We start from the raw sequence: 17432 nt of genomic DNA on the forward strand, positions 1-17432 counted from the left end.
TCAGGAACACATGAGTTCACTTGAATTCCCATGCTGCCCATATGCCTACATTTCGAAGTTTGTTACCCTATTAACTGGTGGAATATGCTCACTATAGTAGTAGCAATGAGAAGTATTTAACTGTACCTTACATAGTCAAAGCCCAAAGTTTTAAATCTGCAAAACTCAGCTGCTCCTAACTCAGGAACTCCCATAAAATATGAAGGTTCAAAGGATTCTTACGTTAAGTTTTGCAAGCGCTCGCTTTTTGCATTGGGGAAATTGGAATTTCACTGGAAATTGCAAGACAAGGTGTTCCACTGCCTACCTTTTTTTTTGGCACTCAGTTTGATAGGGCATTATGAGTTCATGGCTACTGTCTGCTTTTGCTCGAGTTGATTGCTCAATACTCAAAGCACTCCTGCAGGTGCTAGAAATTTTATGTTCAGTTCCTTTCTCTGTCTGAGAATTATTAGTATTGCCTATCTAATCTGCAAGTCCATTTTGTGAGAAAGGTGTCCATGTCGAGTCTTAAGTTTGAAAGGAAGAATTCGGATCTGTTTCTCCCCCAGGTGGGAGATGTTTCCTTGCAGATGAAAATAATGCATCATTCAAAGGACAGGTCTTAATGATTGGGTTAATTTGCTCTGCCTCAGTAAGCATCTTTTTAGGACTGCAGGGAAACCCTTCCTTCCCTTTAAGAGGTAGCTACAAATTTAGAATTGGCATCATGTCCTCTACTGGAAGAAGTTTTTCTTCTAAAGTCTATAATAAATGTCTAGGGTTGGAAGATGTCTCTGCTGCTGGAGCTGCCACTTTTGTGAGCAGTGTGAACTGTGAGCTTTTAAATATGCTGAGAATTAAAAAAAAATGCTATGCTGTCACTGTAATCCACTACATCTTCCTCCCTTCAAAAATCTCCCTATTACCAACAAATGAACAAGAAAATTTGTAACTGTTGAGTTTCTTCTCTGATTTGGTTTTCAAATGGGACATTTCTCTTGTGCCTGTAACTGACCCTTCTGTGCAGAAAGGCACTATGATCTGGTGGCTCGCGTGTTGGCTTGGAACCAAGAAAACCTAGGTTCTCTTCCCGCAGAAGAAACTATTTCCCAGTTTCCCAAGTATTGCATTGAAGAAATGGCAGCAGCAAAACCAAAAAGTGATGACTCTTAATGGAAAAAAAAAATCAGGATAGAAATTAATTTGCTCATCTTTGATACCAAGCTTTCCTTCAACGCCTACCCTAATGCCTTCCTTTCAAGGAGGGGTGTATGCGTCATGCTCGTAGCAAGGCTGTGTCAAGACAGAGCTTTGGTCTTTAAGAGGAGTTTTAATCTGTTTTGGAAGTCTGTTTCTTGCCATACAAAATCTGATCATGCTGTTCTCTGCACAAGTGGTTTAGCTAATTCCTCTGTATCTTTTCACATGGAAATGCTCCTTGCATTTACATTGCCTAGCAATGGTGTAGGTAGCATGGTGGACAATGTAGCAGGAGGAGCAGCCTCCTCTTACCTGCCATCCACGCCTGCTAAACTACGTTATTTTCCCCTTCTCCATGTTTAAAACTTGTTTTTCAGTGGTTTGCAGATGCTTCTCTTGCTTCCCACATAAATTCCAACAGTATGACCAGATGTCTAGTTCATTTCTCTCGACACACTTTACAGCCCTAATCTGAAATGTTAACACCAGCCACAAAAGAATCACACGCTTGTTGTGTAAATTGCTACAATCAGATAGCCAAAACATTATCTCATGCTGCCCTAGATGTTATAATGCTTGCAGCTAAAATGCTCCCTTAGGATCCAGGGCAGAGGCCTCTGGACTTTGACTGTGCTCTGAGATGGGCAAAGGCAATCCTCTCTGTGTAAGAGCGTGTGTGTGTGTATGCAGTCTAGACAGATGCCGTGCTCTGAACCAGTTACTGAGGGCCCATGAAAACTTGTTCCTTTAATGGAAAAGGCAGGAAATCAAGTGAATCTCCTGAGTTTCTAGCAGTTCGAACCACTGCCATTTCCCTATGTAGGAAATCTGTGGTTGGAGCACAGGCTCCAAGACCAAAAAGTATGTATCTTGATTGCACCTTCACCCAGAGGGATGAAGATATCAGCCATACAAGATGTTCCTAAAGAGGAAGAGTTCGTGTAACTGGCTTTTAGGAGGGAGAAGGTGATCACGTTAGTATCAGCCTGGCTGAACAAACTTGCTGTATTTGAAAATCCTGCTAGCTTCAGTGGCTGTTCTGCCTGTTGGCAGCATGAGCGGAACAGTCCAGGGGTCACAGGCAGCAACTGACTATGAAGAAGAGCAAAAGGTTTATGCCCTGAGAATCTGAATCTAAAACTCACCTTGATAAACTCTTGAAGGTTGGGTGCTGGGCTGTGTCTAGGAAACTTGGATTATATACCTGTCACTGGCGTGCTGGTCTTCCTTATTTTTTATTTTTTGTGTGTGCTTCTGTATTTGTAAAAGGGGATTCAGTGGCTTTCTGCCTGTTGGCAGCATGAGCGGAACAGTCCAGGGGTCACAGGCAGCAACTGACTATGAAGAAGAGCAAAAGGTTTATGCCCTGAGAATCTGAATCTAAAACTCACCTTGATAAACTCTTGAAGGTTGGGTGCTGGGCTGTGTCTAGGAAACTTGGATTATATACCTGTCACTGGCGTGCTGGTCTTCCTTATTTTTTATTTTTTGTGTGTGCTTCTGTATTTGTAAAAGGGGACCTCCTTTATTAAACTTTCTAAGATTCACAGATGGAAAGTGCTGTGTAAAAATTAAGTTGTTCTTTTCACTACTTGATTTTTTTTTCCCCAAGGCCTGGGTGAGAATAGAAGTTTGAGTTTGCGTGCAGAAGTTTTATTTTTGTTTTGTTTTGTTTTCCTAACCACTTCCACATGCAATCAAGTTTTATTGCCAGCTGCTCTCCACGGTTGGTCTCCTGGGAACCTAGGCTCCTGTTTGTTGTTAAACTCACAACAGTTGGTTAGTTTAATTTTTTGCAAATGTTAATTTATCAGGTTTGGATTTCCACCAGTTCTCTTTACCCAGCCAGAAGTGGGCAATGGAGTAAGCACTATGTGTAAGAAGGGCTTTGTCAGAACCTCAAATTCCAGTAGTGGGAGAAATGGCCAAGTTTATGGCCACTCTCACATTCTTTCTGTATTGAAATTAAATATCTTGAAATTTTTCACTTCCCACAGAGCAGGAATATGAAACTTCATTTAATTAACAGAAGAAAGATTTTATTTCAACATTTTAAATAGGAAAGGACAGGGCTCCCCATGGCGATCACAGCAGGGAGCCCACGAGCCCAGACATGCTGCTCACCAGGGAGGCTTCCAGGGAGGCCAGCAAGCTAGCAGGAAACCAGGCAGGTTTCCCTAGGAAGTGTGTCTGGTCGCTGTTAGAAGATTTGATTCAATCAATCTGTTCCTGCAGAATATATGTGCATATTTTTCAGGAATTGGCATTTTCCTACGGAAAAATGTTTTACTGAGTTAAAATTGGAGATTAGTGAGTGTGCTTTCCAGTCAATCCTAGCTGCATTGGTGAGAAAGCCACATGTACTTTGTAAATATATGTAAATATATGACAATCTAGCATACAGTTAAGCAACCACACCAGACCTCTAAAATGGGGCCTGTGAATGACCTAGAAGTCTCCTTAAAGACTTTTGCGTGGTTATCTGTCAACCTAAAGCTAGCACTGGAATAAGCAGACCATCAGAATACTTCCCTACCTTGCGGGGGAAGGCTGTGTGGAAATGGGCCATCAGACAAAGCAGAAGCCAGCTGTGGTGAGAACATCTGTACCATCTTCATCTTTTCATAGTTTCAATAAATGAATGTGATAGCTGTGAGTCCTGTGCATTTCCCTGTGGAATTTATTCTTTTAAAACAACCTGCTGATTGTATGCTTGATACCATGGTACCTATAGCTGGAAGACTTGGGGCATTGGGCATCTGATCTGGATTTAAGAGTCAGTTATTGGTACCTGTGCTCAGGTCACAAGAGTCCCGAGCACTGACTGAACTTTCTGCAGCCTGTGGGCTATGCTTTCTTGGGGACCACCCAGAGACCTGTCAATGTTTCAGAGGCTAGTGGACAAGCTGCTGTGGTGCCAGGATGGGCAGCATGTGCTGGTGATGGACTGGTTCCCGCCACAGGAGGGACAGAGCAGTGGCGAAAAGAAGGAGGGTCTGGGGCTGCGTGGGGCAGCGTGGCCCATGGCCAGCCCCACCAGATCTTCCACTGGATGTTCCAGAGGAGAGCACATGGGAGGGTTTAGGTGAAATCAGGGCAGAAATGGAGCATCTGGCCCTGGGCACCAGAAAACAGCTGAAGCAATTTCTCCTGTGGTGTCCTGGCATGTATAATGGACAAAGGCCAGGGTCTGTTGTACTATTCAGTGTTTGGGAGTCTAACTCCAACAAAAAAATGCATTTTTCACACATGCTGTTAAACAGAAATGAACTCTTGCAGGGGTTTATAGATGGAGACCTTTCTACCCTGTACTTCATCGGGAAACTCTCTGTGAGAATAAAAATGTGCGGTAAGGCAGGACAGTATTGAGCTGTTGCGTGAGCTGTGGAGACTCTGCAACATTTCCTACTGTTACCCTCACATCAGATCATGCCCCATTACTGTGGCCGTAGGCTTTTCTAGAGGAGAACTGGGCTTACATGGTGGTGCCTTCCACTGTACCTGAATGCCATCAGTTAGGGCCATGCATCCAGTGCTTCCAGCTCCGTCCTGCAGCGACAGAAGAGGAGCTGTGGTGGAGTATATGGCCTGTATATGGCTCTACTTGGTAAGGCAAATGTGGGTGGGAGGAGTAAGCCTAGAGGTCTAATTCTCAGTGTGCGTATGTGGTGAGGAGGCTGATCCCCGGGGAAGGCAGAACAGTGCTACTGCTTGATGTGAAGGGAACAGTGCTACTGCTTGATGTGAAGGGAACAGTGCTACTGCTTGATGTGAAGGGATTATTTTTCATAATTGGATGAAATCATCTTGTTTCTGTGTTCAGCAGGAAACAAAATACTCTTTGGCTTTCTGAAATTTTACACGTGGAAGGCTGTTGTGCTCACTGTCCTGGCTGGTAAGAACTGTGTTTAGCCCTCAGCTGGATCTTAGTTTGTATTTTAGCGGAAATACGGCTCCTTCGGAAATACTATGCCCCATAGCGCTGAGCCCCACCAGTGACTCAGTGCTGAGTCAGAAGAAAGAGTGCCATTTACTGAATCAGCCACACAGCTGTGGTACAAGCCGATGTTTTCCTTGGCTGTCTCCATCAAAATAGTGACCAGACGTGTAGATCTACTCAGCTTGCTAGGTAAGATGAGATCACAGCTGAAGAGGCTAAAGTCATGTCAGGGCATATTTACAATGAGAGAAAAGCCCTATTTTCGTAGACTTGCTTATTTGTACAGGATATAGAGGGAGTTATGATGCAGGGCACCCAGATTTGGAGGTCTCTGGACACTTTTAGAATTTTCCAAAAGGAAATCATCATTCACACTTCAGAAATGAGAATACACAGGTACACTTTTGGGTCTTTTAATTGAACTATTATGCTAATATTCTGTCTGACTCTGATTCTGGTGTTTTCCCTGCATGAGTCTCCTTCACAATGGTAGGGTTTTTTTTTTGTGAACTTGTTTATTTTTTAAAGTTACCATCATATCAGCTGCAGTGCTTGTCATAGGGAGTAGTGGAAGGTGCTAAAAGTTATTTAATGACTATGTAAGAGTCAGTATATTACCTTTCTAATATAAAAATCATATACTGAATTATGGGGAATGCACAATTTGGAAATATCACATTAAAAGAAAGGAACGATACTGAGAAAGGTAATTTTAAGTTGAACTTCACAAAGCCATTTTGCCAGATCCGTTATTCTGCAAAGTATTTCCCTGGAAAGGTGGTTGAGAGAAGATCCTTAACACAGCATTTGACTGCACCTGCATGGAGTGTTCTACAGTAGCGGTGCAAGTAATCATGTCTCTCTCACTGCTGGCATCTGTGATCACAGCAAAAAGAGTTGAATATTTGCTCCCTATGTATTTAGTGCCATGATAAATTCACACAGGGACACTGCTGACCCTGTCATCCATCTGTTTTTGGTACTGGGCTGCCACATAGTGGCCTCCTTCGTAAACCTGGAGAGTGGGAGGAGGGAGGGAAGATATCAAGTTGATAACAAGAATGAGAAAATACAAACCTCATGACTCAGTTTACGGTATCTGTTAATTGCTTACTGGCTGAGGAAGCAGAATTTAATTTTGTACAATCCAAAACACAAGAAACAAACATGAGAACACAGTAAAAAAAGGTAAGAAACCCCTCAGTTAACTAACAAAAGGTTCTTTCAAGAAATTTATAAAGGAGTTTGTATGAAAGTAGAAGAGTGTTCTCTGACATATTAATACCTGCTTTCTTTTCTTTGCTACCTCCCTTTTTCTCTCTAGACACAAACAACTAAGATTTGAAGTTTCTTCCTTTTAGATGAGCTCAGATTAGGAGGAAAAGTCACAAATGGGTGTACATGATGGGAATGAATGTTTCCTCACCTCAGGCTCAAGCTTGATGTCCAGGGTGGTTGTTTGGTTTTGTACCAGTGGTCAATGGAAGTGCGGCCCCTCTGTTACGCTGACTCGTGTGCCCAGCTGCACCCTGTGCTTGCATGTGTCCTGACTCCCTGCTCAGCAGTGCAAGGCATTGCTCCTGACCCGCACCAGGATGGCTGCTGAGGCATTTTCCCAATTTACCTGGGCACATGGACCCTTCTCATCTGGCTGCCCCATGCTCTACAGCCTGGTGCTTAGAGGTGACTTGCCTGAATAGCCTTCCCCTTCTTCCTGTCTGGATCTGCCAGGGAAGATGGGCTTTTCCCTTCATATTCATGCTCCTGTGGTGAAAAGAAATCTGATTTTCCAGCTTGAGGAATGGTCTTGTGCAGAAGCATTTTTGACCTTTGTGAGGCAGTGGAGAAATCCTGTTTTGATCCAGACCTGGAACCTGTGCAATTTTAAATTTCAGCTAAAGCGTTCCTTTGCGCAGGTTCTGCCTTTGTAAAATATCCAGGAGGGAGGTGGGAATGGGGCCTATTTCACGCCTTAGGTTCCTGCCTGGATCAGTACTTTGTACCTATGATAAAATGTGTAGTTTTTTGCTGCCCTATAGGTTGAGATTTTGATGCCCTTCACTCCTCCATGCCTGCCTCGTTCCTGTAAGCATGTAATCCGTTGCAGGTGGTCAGCCTTGGAGACTGCAGCTTTGGTCGGGTTTGTACATAGCTGCCCATGACAGCCTTCTGTGAAAAATGATCTGAGATGATAGAAAATCTTTAAGGTCTTCAATCCGACAGCGTGTGGCAGCCTGATTTTCTGACATACCAAATATGCGCTTTAGACCATCAGGATCCCTTAAGTGGAAGATGGTATTTAGGACGTTCGGACTTCAGCAGTGTATGTGCCTCCAGTCAGACTAGGTGTATGCCAAGCTCCTAATGTTGGTTATGGTACTTTGGTCGTGAGTTAATGCCAAGCCAGGAAGCTGAGAGGTAGGAAAATGAACTCTGTCCATAAGAAAAGACTGTTTTAAATCTTAAAAATAGTTTCATGTGAATATATGGTGAGCTTAGATGTATTATTTTATTTAATTATCTGTGATAGAAACATTCAGTACCTTTTTGTTCTAAGAATAAAAGCAGCCTGTGCATTTTGATTTGTCATGGTGTAAAAAGTCTGATGTTGTTTACAGTAGGTGGATGTGAAATATATTTCTGTAAAAGCTCTAGGATCTTCATTTTAACACATGCACATTAGTGCTATTAGCAGAGTGGTGAGTGTTTACTTGTGAAATTATGACTTGTTTTGTCATTGTGCTTATAAGGCTGGTTTTATTTTGTCATAAATTCAAAAGCAGGCAGAGAAGCCTAAGTGACTGAGGCGATTGTTGCAGGCAAAACAGGCACTTATTGGGGAATTTTTACTTAATCTAATTTATTGCCAATTAACACAAATTTCTGATCACCTGGGTTCTGGTGTTGAGAAAAAGGAGGACAAAACCAATCAAATAAACACTTCAGTAAACACCTTTCCTCCCCCTTCCCTGGGCTCAGCAGAAGCCAAACACCTATCATCCCTCTTTTCTAGCCTCACCTCCCTGTATTTTCGCCGTGGGTTACACTCAACCCACCCCGGTCCCTGCAGCAAAGCGCTGGGCAGGGTGGGAGGGCTGGGGCCACGTGCACAGCTGTTTCTTTTGGCTGCTCTTTGCTTCTTGGGGTTTTCCTGCTGCTCTGCTGCTTCTCAGTGTCCCTGCCCGCCATGGGTCACTCATGGGCTGCAGTTCCTCAGGGGTGAGCCCGCTAAAGGTAAGGAGAAAGTAAGGTACATAGCTCTTACTGATCAGCATTCACTGAAACAAATGCCTGGAAATAACAAAGAAGAGGCAGAAATTTGAAACTGTTGTAAAAAGGACTTGCTGGGGCACCTGCTTTCCTGGATGTGTATTTTCAATAAAAGCAACCACTTTCTGCAACCTAATATATGGCTGTTATGGTTTACTTATTTGGGAAATGGAAACCAGGTTAATTTTAAAAGGAAAAGCCCGTACTGGGGAAGTATGTACACTGAAGATCCCAAAAGGAAGTATACAGAGGAAACCAAATTCCATATTCAAGACAGTGAGGTTTTTAGGGGCCCTCCTCATGAAAATCCCAACGCAATTAGCCAGAAAAGAGTTTGTCAGAAAAATCTGGTGAATTTTCTATGTGGAAATTTGCCCACATAATTTCTTTTTCAAGAAATTTCAAGAAGAATTTTAAAAACATATTTCCATTTCAGAAAATGTTTCAAAACAATAAAAAGGTGCAAAAAGAAATTGCATTTTTTGCTTGAAATTTGATTTCATCTTTTATATGTGTTCTCTTAGTAAAAACGTGATAAAACTTTCAGCAAAGAGAAAGAAGTTTTAAGTAGAGAGCTAAACCTTCAGTGTGTATTGAATCACCACTGTCATTAATGATTTTCAAAATTGAATATAAAATTAAATGTTTTATGAATTAATGTGAGTTATAGTCAGTTCCTGGCATATCATGAAAGAATGGAACAGTACATATGAATTAAGTGATATAGAATTTCTAAATAACGCTTGAAAATTCCTAGTTATTCTCTCTTAAAGAAACAAATTTCAAAGTTTTTATTCCATGGGAAAATTTGGAAATTCTATTTTCCTTTCCCTTTTAGAAGAAAGCTCCACTGAAAAATATGGAATTTCCCATGAAATAAAAGCTAAATTTTGAGAAACTTCAGTTCAGAGTTTGAAGGAGAGCAACCAAAGAGTTTAGTTTCCTGCTGGAAAACAGGAGTTGAGTTCTGAAATCTCTGGGCACTAGTAAGAGAATTCTCATCTGCCAGAAAAAGAAAGGAGAAAAGTGCCACCATTGAGAACTTGAACATCCCTGAATGTATCTCTCAATGTGCCTTCTGAAAACTGAGCTCATCCCGTTGTTCAGGGTTGGAGCCCAGAATTTTTGGTTGGGTGTTTGTGGCAAATGGAGGCTATGACACCCATGTCAAAGTCCTGCCGGCTTAAGAGAGAGGGTGCTTGCATGGAAACACCGCTGTCCCAACTGATTTAGGTCCCTCTCAGCTTCTCCGGGCATGGCAGCTCCTTCATGGGAGTCTTAAGAGAAGGTTTGGCAAACGTCTGCCAGATGTGGTCTGAATGCATGGGATCCTTCCTTGGTGGAGGGAGGGTACACTAGATGATCTGCGGATGTACCCCCTAGCCCTACCTTTCTATGAATTTATTACACATAGGTGGTGGCACAGGGAGCGGACGATCTGTGGCCTCTCAGTGGCACGTTGTTCTGCGGTGCCTGTTACTGTGGCTGAGTTTGATTGGATGACCCTGCCCCTGCCAGTCCTGTATTTCTGTCCTGTTGTTGGAAACTCGTTCCTTCAGACTGTTTCTTCATCAGTATTCTGGGACGTTGCCTCCAGTCCTGCTTATGTCTTCTGCCCCGGGAGTTCTCCCCCAGGGATGCCCTCCCCAGATGCAGAGGTTTCTCGTGTATACCTGGTCTCTGGCAGCGTCTGCTGTTCGCGGTTTCCGTTCTTTCAACAAACTGCCTCCTGGAGCTGGGGTATGAGACTGACTAGAAAACAAACCACAAAACAAATAACCTGCGGGTTAAGCTAAACACAAAGCTAAAGTAGCGGTAGCTGTAACTGTGCTGTTAAATTCGTATGGTGGGTTAGAACAACAGTAAGAGCAATGCCGTTAAAAATAGCATGAGTCTACCTGGTGCGGTGGAAGGTAGGTTGCTACTTGTGTGCTCCTGGGGAAAGAGTGGAGTTACACAGAAGGTCAGATGGTTTTCCTTGTATCTCATGCAATTTAGGTAAATGCTACCTAAAACTATTTTACGATCAGATGAGCATTCGTATTCCTGGCTGAAGAGACTGTGAAACAGCCACTGTCAGCTCCACTGAGATGCGCTGGTTGCAGTGTGGGTACAGTCCTGATCTTCAGTAGATTAACAGAACCAATTTTATTTGCATCATAGCAAAGTAGGAACCATCATGCAATCAATTGCTGCCTCTCCTCTGAGGCATGGCAACTTCTAGCTGAGGAAGAGTGGCTTTTGAAACCTCTGTAACAGTGTCATGACAGATAGCCTGGCTGTGCCCTGACTTTTAGCATTATTCAGCTGTTAGTGAATAATGTGGTAAAGGAATGCTACAAATTCTGACTCTGCAGTGCTGTCCTTCCTCACAATCTGCCCTTCAGGTGCTCCTGTGCAGTAATTTGTGCAAGTTTGAGGAGGTTTCTTGCTTTTCTAATCAATATATTTTTCTTGCACTTCTTATCGTTCCTATAATGGCTTTCTATGAGACCCAACTTCTTTTGTTCAACTGGAAGTGGGGTTATTCTAGGTGTAATTTTGAGAAATACAACTTAAAAAGTTTTAACTGACACCACAATTTAGTATGTGCTCAGTGTTGCCAGTATTTGGTGTGTCACAAAATGTTCCTTTGGTGAATTTTACTCAGTCTAACGAATGTCTGTGTTGCTGTCCCAACCCCTTTGCCATCAGTCACAGTGATTTAATCAATTTAGAAAGCAGGGGAGTGCTGGAGGGGTAGTATGTCAAACCAAGCAAAAGTAGAAGTGGAGCTCCAAACTAGATACAACATCTATAAAGATCTCCTACATCATAGCTAATGGCTTTTCATGATCCTTCTGAATTCAGAGATATTGGCGGGCGAGTTTTAGCTTGTTCAAATTTAAGAAACAATATCACCTAATTTATTTAGCTTAAGACATTTCTGAAAGAAGGAAGGTAAGTATTAACTAATGGTCTTGGATTATTTTGTTTATATAAGGAGCATCCTGCTGCATACTGCATAGGTGCTACCCTCTGTAATACTACTTTTTATAATAATACCAGTATTTTTCACAGTGTATTGCTGTTACTTCCATGTCCCTCTTTTTCACCAAGAAGCCCATGCCCGATTTAATGTAGAGGATGGCTCCAGAGAAATGCATTTTGGGGGATCTTAGCATTGGGCCTTTTGCAGTGGTACAAAATGGAGCTAATGGCAATGTTTTATCTAGAGGTAAATGTATGAGGACGAGGCCCATTTTAACTGGGTGGATGTCATTACGGATGTGGACATCCAAAGGGTTCCAACTGAATTACGTAAATCACCTCACCACATCTTTTGATTTAAAACCTTAATGATCATTGTTCCTACATCATTCCCCATCCGCCACCTCCTCAAAGGACTTCAGAGCAAGGGCGACCCTACCAGCAGTGATGGCAATCCATGGCTCATTCTGGGATACGTCTTCTAATCCTGGGGAATTGTATGCAATTGGGAAAATGCTCCCTAATACACGTAACTAAAAAGAAGGTTGTAACTTGCCTTTTTTGCTAGAGCATGTATTTGTTTGAAATTACTCAAATCTCTTCTAGCTTGCTGCAAATTATTATTGCTACTGGTTATGTCCTTCAGGGTGTAATCCAGCAGTCAGAGTAGTTTAGGGAATAGAGGTGTGATTTATATGCAATAATGCAAATGAAACTCTCTTTAAAAGCCAGTGTAGGGGGTCTTCAAATGGGACTTCTGCTGGACTCCCTGCAAAGATGGTCCTGCCCCAGGGAAAAAACGTAGATGAATATGAGTATGCAAGTGAGTAAGTGATTTCCATCTTTTGTCACCAGCTGATCATAAAATGCTGAAAAACTTATAAAAAGGAACAGTGAGAATGCTTTTAGGACTGAAATTTTAGAATTGGTTTAGAACCACATAGCTTTGCCATCCTGGCAAAGCACGATGCAGCCTTATTTTTTTCTTCCTTAACCAAGGAACTGTACCTGTTCGATAGGTCACAGGCTGAATGGTTTTGCCTTGCATGAAGAAAAAATAAACATGTGTGTGTGTGTGTGTTCTGTTTAATTTGTGATGAAGTGGAAGGTTAAAAGCAGGTATTTTTGAACTTATTTGCTGTCATTTAGAAGGTGTTACAGTGAGCTCTTGAACAGGAAAAGGAGACAAAAAAGGTCGTACTTCTTTGAATGAAGCCCTTATTTATGGGGGCAACCAGAGGGGTTAAATAAAGGCTAGGATCTATACACATGGGAAAATAAATTATGCATGTTAGTATGTATAAAAGAAAAGGAAAAGGAGAAGACCTGTGTGGCAGTGAAAAGGTGAGATGTCTCTGTAAAAAACTTTTTAAATTCCGTACAAATATAGCACAGTGTTGACAGCTCTCATGACTTCACGTGGTGTATATGATGTCAGTCTTGGTGTCATACCATTGTGTATTTTAGCTTGCACTTACACAAGTGAAAGATAAACACTTAAATTTTCTTGAAATTATGAAACGTAAGGGCTCCAAATTAAATAGCAGATAAAAATAGCCCACAGTCCCCTCCAAACTGTCTTGCTTTGCAGTCTGTGCTCCAGTCTAGGGGAAGCTGCTCTCCATCACTTAACCTGGGGAGGCAGTTGTAGGTGCCAAGGGAGGGATGCTCTTCTATCTGTTTTGTGCTGAAGCAATTCCTCTGGTTTTAATTACATTTCTCCTTCTCCTGACCAGCGAGATCAGAACTGGGACCCCAGTATCCAGTCGCAGAATGGCGACATACTGAAGGAGTTGCAGCCTGATAGGTTAATCAATATAGTAATTCTGTATCTTACACATTTATCTCTTCTGCAGTACTGACTAGTGCAGGAATGGGGCGGGGGGGCGGAAAAAGCACCCCTTGGGCAAGAAAGTGAAGTTTCACATTTCACGCTGTTTCTGAAGAGCTTCTTGGTGCTCTGCTGGCAACAGAATGATAATTTGCTATTCTGCTTCTTCTAAATGTAAGACTAAAAATGGTATTAATGGTGAGCTGTTACGTTAATTAGTTAATTATATAATTGTTTCTAATAGCCATTTCTATTTGTGCAAGGTAAAGAGATTTAGATCCAGCTATGCATTTTTATTTATGAATCTGGAAGAGAGGAGAGTTTCCACCTGTATGCATGTTTCTAATTGGATGGATTTTCTAAGAACCTGATTTATGGAGAAAAGATGATGACAACAGACTTCTTCAAGCTTTTTCCTTTTGGGAACCTAAAATCACTAATTACTTTTCAATCCTGCCTGTTGATTTCTTTATTTCTGTTGGCCTTTTTTTTGAAGAGGACATAAAATAACTCAAGTACACTGTGCTTTAGTGTTTGTTAGTGATTATACTTCTACACTTAATTAATGAGAAGTTAGGGTAAATAGCTCTTACTGATCAGCATTCATTTAAACAAATTCCTGGAAATAATAGAGGCCAGATGAGGGAGAGAGAGAAAATTGAAACTATCTGAAAAGTGGCTTGCTGGGGCAGCTGCTTTCCTAGAAGCATATATTCAGGATAAGCAGCCCTGTTCTATAACCTAATATATACTTCTAACAGGTTATTTATTTGGGAAGTAGAAAGTAGGTTAATTTTAAAAGGAAAAGCCTGTACCGAGGAAGTTAGTCTGCTCTTACATCCCTATTGTGTGTGACAGCCTCGCCTTTTGGTCTTCAAAGTTTGGCTGATCTTGCAACGTGTTTTGCAATAGGTAGCTTGAATTTGTGGGGGTGGGGGAATTCCTCTGGAGTTCGGGCAATCACAGTGGGTTGTGCGACTCCTGCACGAAGGGATACTGGGTAGTTGTATGCTGAAGAAGCACAGAAAAGTATGTATGTAGCTACGAAGTTTTAGAGATTGCAGGTGGATGAATAATGTTTGGTTTTTAAAAATACTGAAGGTAGCTCAGGTACCTCAGTTCATTATCTGGTGATAAACACTTATATAACATCACAGTATATGATGCTCTTTATATGTTACAAGAAAAAATATCGTCACTAAAGCATGCTTAGTGTTTTAAATTTCACTGTTGGGTTTTTTTATAAGGTTCTATTGAACAGAACTGCATCTTTGAACAGCACAGCTAATTAAGTTATCCCTGAAGTATATTCTGGCTCCAGATATATGCTGCATTCAGTAAGTTCACAGCGCGTTCTTGAAATAAATGAAGTAAGATTTCTGGAGTCTACCTGCTGAAAAAACTCATTATGCATTGCCAGCTAGCTCTACCAGTCCGATTTATGTTGTTCATATACTACTTCGTTTGTCTCACTGTGCTCTTATTGTTTTACAAAGTAAATTGCAGATGTCTGAAGTTTAAAAACCTCCCAAATGCATGTTGATATGCAAGAAAATTTAGGGGAGAAACCAACACAAATGGGCATTTTAGGAACTCACTGCTGTTATATCCTTGAATAAAACCAATTTGATGTCTTTAATGAAATGAGACAGTTTGGAGGCAGAGAATAGCTCGTGTGTTTACACTGCAGGAGCATTGCAGAAGTTGTTCCAAAATTCAGGGTACAAATTGTTTTGCAGCTAAGGGTCAAGAGGAAAATACCTTCTTTTTCCCCTCTCCATATCCTGCAGGACGCTATAGAACAATTAAGATAATTGGGGGGGGGGGGAATTAATCCTCTCATGGAAACATCTGGAATTGTTAAATATGTGAGGCAGGAGACCCTCTCAGAACAGAGTATGAGGGATTTCCACAGTGGAACAAACCATCTTTTATTCTTTCCTTTCTCTTCTCAGCTCTTCGTTAAGAGAAAGACTTTAAGATCTGAAACATAGAAAAAGTGTGTCTGTGCTTGAAGGGGAGGTTTGAAGTAAGAACTTCAGCCAAAATGAGTATTATAGACCAAACAAAAGATTTGTTTATTCAGGGTGGGATGAAAGAAGAAAATATGTATCAAGGGGCATGAGACCATTTGATCTTGCAGATACTTGGGAGTAATAGCAAAATGGAGTGGAAGTTTCTTCTAGAGAGTAGAAAAGCAGGGGAGGGAGGGAAGGGGTTGGTGTGTCTCAGAAGGATGTTTCCCCAACACAAGTTAAAAATGATGAACGAATGATAGATATTTGCTGCTTACTTGGAACTAACACTTCTTTTTGTCTTTATTTCTCTGAAATGGATTTCAAAATGTGTGTAACAGATATGTATTCAAAAGTGCTAATTTTTATAGACCCTCATATTTCCTGACTGAGAAGTTATTTTAGAGCAGAAAACCTGAAACTTCTCAAGACTCAAGCAAATCAGACCTGTATATGAGAAACTCCTCCAGTATGGTAATTTTACATGGATTATTTGGCTTGTGCTTATTATGATTTCTGCATGCTTTTCTGATGAGTCGAAACAGAAGAGGTTGATTCTATGGTAACACTCTCTTCCAGTAGAGACTAATCAGTCTTTGTAGAGATATACCCAATATGATAATTTTCCTGCAGGGAAATGGTTTGTCTTGATGTTTTTTCATCAAGGCTAAGTGGGCAAACTGAGTCTGTCTCAGCTGACATTCTGAACAAACTGAAACCTGCATACCAGACTTAAGGAATTTATTAAATGCGACTTGTGTGGTATATACTATACTTTTAAGCTTCCTGCATATCTCCTGCCAAAAGCAATTTCAGCTGGAGTACTTTATTTCAAAGACTTCCCCCCCGTCCCTTCTTTTTAATGTATCTATATTTTACAGTGGTATTATTTTGTAAATATATGTATGTGTTTAGCACAAACTAAACCAGAACTGGCTGTGCTGGAGAAGCTAGAGTTCTCTTTATACATCTGTTAAAAGCCTTTTTTTCCTCCAAGAAGTTATGACTTTGTTTTCTGCTGAAACTCACCATATGTGGCTTCAGTGGTAAATTGACTTGATTTGCTTTAGATTTGTTAAATAACATTTTCTTTCTATTGAAATTGTAATGTTGCACGCAACCTGATTCTTTCTGTGAATATCCTGTTCTCAAACTTCTACCGGCATGTCTATTATAAATTATTATTATCAAATTAAGCTGTTACAATTTAAAAATGTCTAAGAAGTTTCTTTCTTTCATATGTAAAGTAAATATTGTGACAGCTGTCTTACCCCAGCTATCTTCATAATCCTTCTTGTGGGATTTCGTATTAGTGAGATTTTTCTGCCTATAGAGGTAGGGCTCCCTGGGCTTATTACTATTAGCTTGAGCACAACACCAACCTATAAATATGCACCTCTGTGTGGGAGCTGACTAGGGCCAGGGCAAGAAAGAGTTGGTGCCTGTCTTCAAAAGACTGTGAGGACATAAACACCGTATCTCACGAACATCTGAACTATTAGAGCATCTGCTCTGACACCCTGTGTAATGCACACCACACAGCTTCAGCTGTACCCTTTGCACTGGGTCCAGAGATTTCCGTTTGATTATTGACACGGCTTTTGTGAGCCACTTTGGCCAAATTTCCAGCTAGGATGGCTGCCTGCTTGAGATATGGATGTAAGGCTTGACTCATATCAAGTCAACTAAGAATACAGTCTGTCTCTTTCTCCTAGAAGTTTTGCTTAAAGCGTTCCAGGAAAGAAAAATAATTCTCTAAAGGGTTATCTGATCCTCCAGAGACCAGTTGGTGTGATACCAAGAAAGGGCAGTTAGCTGTAACTACTGCTTACTAGTTCAGGAGGAGGTGAAGTCAAATCTCTGTTTATTAATCACTTTCAATATTGCAGGGAAGTGTGTTCTTATTTTGATGCCTGCAAGAAGTGCTATAGAAATTGAAGAGTATTTTATATTCTCAGAGATATTGCGAGTCTCCATATACAGGTATAGAAACAATTTGTCTGTTTCCAGGTGCGATCCCATTAGATGCGATGGAGACTTATGCACCCACTTGCAAGAAAACCGGTCATTTCAAAACTACTGAAGAAACAGGAAAGGAGTTCAGAATAAAGCAAACAAAACAAACGAAAGGATACAACAGCTATTTCAAAACTGCAGCTAAAAGTAAATTCCTGTTCTGACAGAAGTATCCAACCTAGTCAGTCTCAATCTGTGGGGCAAGGAA

General features: G+C 41.2%; 1 protein-coding gene across 1 annotated transcript in view; it reads right to left on the minus strand.

The window, feature by feature from the left end:
- The window catches only part of ICOSLG (inducible T-cell costimulator ligand), a 197005-nt gene that overhangs the window by 54102 nt on the left and 125471 nt on the right, over positions 1–17432 (minus strand). The gene's annotated exons all lie outside the window — the stretch shown is intronic.

The sequence above is a fragment of the Aptenodytes forsteri genome, unplaced genomic scaffold, assembly GCF_000699145.1.
Source record: "Aptenodytes forsteri isolate BGI_AS27 unplaced genomic scaffold, ASM69914v1 Scaffold2, whole genome shotgun sequence".
Classification (NCBI taxonomy): Eukaryota; Metazoa; Chordata; class Aves; order Sphenisciformes; family Spheniscidae; genus Aptenodytes; species Aptenodytes forsteri.